The 5,021-nt window shown below is 42.8% G+C and overlaps 1 pseudogene; it reads left to right on the top strand.

Moving 5' to 3' along the window:
* The first annotated feature begins 3,375 nt into the window (after positions 1-3,375).
* LOC125366839 lies at positions 3,376-4,575 on the top strand (annotated as a pseudogene).
* Positions 4,576-5,021: the final 446 nt, after the last annotated feature.

The following is a 5,021-nucleotide window of genomic DNA, read 5'->3' as shown; positions in this document are numbered from 1 at the left end:
TGATAATCATCTAAGGTAAGAGAAAGGAAGCCTAAAATTGGATCCATCTCAACTACTTAAGCAATATAATGGTCTAAACCAGAATACTTCTGATATTTTTGTTATTTCTCTGTAAAGAAAGAACAATCAAATTGCAAGAACCAGAATATAACAAAATATTCCTGTTTTTCTGTGTGTACAAAAAGCTAGAAATGTATATACACTTTCTTAGAGATAGAAAGCCAACTAGCACGTCAATTTCCATGATTCTGTACTCCAAAATTGAATTCTAAATATAGAAAGTAGTGCTGTAAAACCATATGTGCCTAGATTTGCTTCACATACCCAGGTAGATATGTGTGTTTTGATGGGAACTGGTGCTGTGTTTATAATCCTAACAAGTACTCTAATGTTAGTACTTCCCTGGTTTGCTTGTCCCAGGAGGTAAATAATATTCCCCCATCTTACTGTGCATCCCTTCCAAAAATATGTCCTTACTGGCATTTATCTTGGCTGTCTTCCAGAAAGGGACTTGCTGCTTCGTAGCACATTGTTTGTTGCATTGTGTGGGCCCTGGGTCAGCCCTCCTCTCCAAGGGGTCTTGTGGAAGATGGAGGACCTTCAGATTCTTGGAGAACTGAAGAAAACATGGGATTCTGCCTTCCTGGTACTTCCAGAGCATCCTGGAAATACACATCTGGAGGACCATGACTCAGCATATTCATGAATCCTTTAGACAAGTATGCACTAGCTACTGCAAGCTACCTTCAGGGCATTGGTCAGATTTTATTCTGTGTGGGGTGGAAACACACACCACTTGCAGGACAGGTCATAAGTCTGGGAATAAACCATGACTACCAGTCCTGCCAAGCCCCACCTCTACTTGTGCCTGTCCAAATCATGGTCCACTCTGTTTGAAGCAGGGGCCTGCAAAACAAACCCTAAGTTCAAGGCTTTCCACTGCCAAGAAGAAAAAAGAGGTAGGAAGGAATGGGAAAGGGAGGGAAGGATGAGGGGAGGAAGGGAGGGAAAGGGAGATAGAAAGGAAGGAAGGAAAGAAGGAAGGGAGGAGGGAGAGAGAGAGGGAAAGGGAAGAAGGTAGGAAGGAAGGAAAAAAGAACTGTCTGAATCCCCAATTCTAATGCTGAAGTTATTTTGTCTCTCTCTCTCTTTCTGTGTGTGTGTGTGTGTGTGTGTGTGTGTGTGTGTATCCCCCTTGGGATTTTAAGCTGATGGAAGGCAGGAGAAATGCCACCCATGCCAGGAGCTAGCATATATTTTTATATGCAGGAGCCTGAGGATGGAGCATAAGAGGTAGAGGGCAGCCAACACAGTGATGTTCAGAAGACTCTATCTCAATGGAAGAATCTGGGCACATTGGTGCCCATCCATCATGCTGTGAGCAGTAGGAATCATAAAATAGGAGGACCTCAAATATAACCAGTACCAAAAAGCACTTGACATGTGCCCTGAATGTCTGCCTACCATGTGCAAGGTCCTGAGTTTAAACTGTTAAAGGAAAGAAAGCACATGTGTGTATGTGTGTGTATGTATGTCTGTATGTGTGTGAGTGTGTGTGTGTGTGATGTTCCCCTTAGACTGTAAGCTCATGGGGGACAAAAAGAATTCTCATGGCCTTACATGGTTTCACATTATCTATTGCCATCTAACAAACCTCTGAAAAATTCAGTGAGTTAAAATAACAGCAAGTAATATCAGTTCTCATGGTTCTCCCCTTTGAACTGTGGTTAGCTACTCAGTGCAGCATCTGCTGGGGTCATATCTGCTAGGGTCTGCTGTATTGCTGACCAGTTTAGCTTTGGTGCAATTTAGGAGATCTCCACAAGACTTCTCTTCTTTCCTCTCCTCCTCCTCTTCCTCCTCCCTCCCTTCCTTCTTTCTCCTCCATTCCTCCAGCCCATCCATCCTCTCTCTATATTTCTCTATTACTATTTCTCTCCCCCTCCCTCAGTAGTCTTGCCAATGATTTTTGTATCCTGACCATTGGCATTCAAGAGCAAAAATAGAACCTGCCACATTTTTTACAGGTTACACTCAAAATGGCATAGCTTCACTAGTATCACTTTCTACTGGCCACAGCAAATTACAAGCTAGCCCAGATTCAAAGATCTAAGAAGAATCTTCCTGCTACAGGTAGATGTGGCAATCACTGAAATACATGCTACAATCAGACAATATTAGTAACATTTATTCTCCAGGCGCGGGTGGTGGGGGACTGGAAGAGAGGAGGGGTCATCAGGGAAGCTTGCATTTTATGCTGTTCATGGGTCACCTTTTCTCATGTCAGAAACCATCAGCTAAGCCATCACTGTCCAAACAGTCATTGTTGGTCACAAACAAAAGATTCCATAGGGAAGTTTTATTTGTCCAATAGCTCTAATCAGTAAGTTAAAACAATGAAAAGAAATGAATCTTAATGTTTTGTTCATTGAACAACATGCAACATATATGACTTGAACAGGTTATAAATGAAAACTTTACATATTACATTCTAGATATAGAACTCTACAATTCTATATTATATTTTACATTGCTTCACCCTATTTTGTGGGTCCTTTTCAACTGCAGCACATCTCTATTTACTCTTTCCACATTACTTTATTCCAAACTGTCAACTTTAAAACCTTTGATTGTTTTCCACAGGTTGATTTTCTCACTTTAATATCCCCATTGTGGTTTTTGTTACAGAAAGAAGAAAATTCACCAACACTTGCATTGAGTATTGAAAAGTATAACTAATGACATCATCAATGCTTAACATATGTTAAATACAGAACTAATTTACATAAAATCATTCCAGAAATTTGTACAACAAAACTTTATTCCGTGCTGGGGATATGGCCTAGTGGCAAGAGTGCCTGCCTCGGATACACGAGGCCCTAGGTTCGATTCCCCAGCACCACATATACAGAAAACGGCCAGAAGCGGCGCTGTGGCTCAAGTGGCAGAGTGCTAGCCTTGATCGGGAAGAAGCCAGGGACAGTGCTCAGGCCCTGAGTCCAAGGCCCAGGACTGGCAAAACAAAACAAACAAACAAAAAAAAACAACAAAAAACAAAACAAAACAAAACAAAAAAACAACTTTATTCCATAAAATAATTGATTTAACTAATAAAATAATACAAAATTGCTCCGGAAGATGCCCGACCGTGGGCGCCGCGCAGGCGCATGGCGTCCCCGAGGCGGAACAGAGGCGTCGCTGGCGACGGGGCCACCCGGACGCCTGGCGCCGGGGTGGGGGGTTGGTGGGGGGGAGTGGGGGGGTGGGGGGAATAGGGGCTGGGGGGGTGGGGGGGTGGGGAAGGCGGGCCCGGGCGGCCGAAGGGTTACACAGCGCCACGGGACGGGATGGGCGAGCGGGCCGGGCTCCGCGCGGGGTGAGGATGGATGAGGACTTTCTGACCATGCTCAAGATCCTCATCATCGGCGACAGCAGGGTGGGCAAGTTCAGCCTGCTCCTGAGGTTCACAGATGATACTTTTGATCCAGAATTTGCGGCAACAATAGGTGTTGACTTTAAGGTGAAAACAATTTCAGTGGATGGAAATAAAGCTAAACTTGCGATATGGGATACTGCTGGTCAAGAGAGGTTTAGAACATTAACTCCCAGCTACTATAGAGGTGCACAGGGTGTTATATTAGTTTACGATGTCACAAGAAGAGACACTTTTGTGAAGCTGGACAATTGGTTAAATGATTTGGAGACATATTGTACGAGAAATGACATAGTAAACATGCTGGTTGGAAATAAAATCGACACGGAAAATCGCGAAGTTGATAGAAATGAGGGCCTGAAATTCGCACGAAAGCATTCCATGTTATTTATAGAGGCAAGTGCAAAAACCTGTGATGGTGTACAATGAGCCTTTGAAGAACTGGTTGAAAAGATCATTCAGACGCCGGGACTGTGGGAGAGTGAGAACCAGAACAAGGGCGTGAAGCTGTCACACAGGGAAGAAAGCCATGGTGGAGGGGCCTGCGGCGGTTACTGCTCTGTGTTATAAACTCTGGGAAATTCCATCTCTCTTGCATATTGGATCAGATAGTGACATCTTTCTGTGTATAAACTCACTGCTGTTTTAGGGACCTTGCAGTTTGCACATAATTGTTTTGTATCATGGCAGTAAATACTTGCAAGAAATCCCATTCATTGGCTTTCCCAGGTAGAATGTTATGGTAAGCAAGCACAGTTTGGAGTCTCTAGGTTTTTGTTTCTGTGGGTTTTTTTTTTTTTTGGTTTTTTTTTGCCAGTCCTGGGCCTTGGACTCAGGGCCTGAGCACTGTCCCTGGCTTCTTTTTGCTTTTGCTCAAGGCTAGCACTCTGCCACTTGAGTCACAGGGCCACTTCTGGCCATTTTCTGTATATGTGGTGCTGGGGAATCGAACCCAGGGCTTCATGTATACAAGGCAAGCGCTCTTGCCACTAGGCTATATCCCCAGCCCGAGTCTCTAGGTTTTTATGTAACATAGAATAGGTGTACCTTTAGGTGTACATTGGATTTTATGATTTACATTTATCATGTATTTTTTTAAAAACATCCATCTGTCTAGTATACATTGGTATAAAGTCTACTTTTGGTCTCCTTTTTTGCTAAAATACTCCTGTCAATTACTGAATTACTTGGTATACAGGTATCCTGCCTGTCAGATTTCCTTTGAGGAATAACAGCTTTTCTAGAATGTGGGAGATTCTTTTAGAACTAAGCAAAATTCTCAGAATGTAGCCCAGGTCAATTCATAACTAAATCTCCATTTGTTCTGATGATGCTTCAAAAATGTACTTACATGTTAGAGAAGTTTAAGATTTTTTTAAATTTACTTCAATGATTAGTTCAGTTTTAATCCTGTAATGTGTCCATTGGATTTATGATCCCTTCACAGTGTTTTTAGTGCTTGGTGATTGGCAGAATGGCAATAAGATTTTCCCCCATTTTGGTCCCAGAATAACAGAGCAGAGCAGAGCAGAGCAGTATACTACACTACTTTATTACCTTCAACCTTGAAAACCACCACCTTTTCTTA

Source organism: Perognathus longimembris, chromosome 18 (genome assembly GCF_023159225.1).
Source record: "Perognathus longimembris pacificus isolate PPM17 chromosome 18, ASM2315922v1, whole genome shotgun sequence".
Taxonomy (NCBI): domain Eukaryota; kingdom Metazoa; phylum Chordata; class Mammalia; order Rodentia; family Heteromyidae; genus Perognathus; species Perognathus longimembris.
This window is presented reverse-complemented; position numbering and strand designations above follow the sequence as displayed.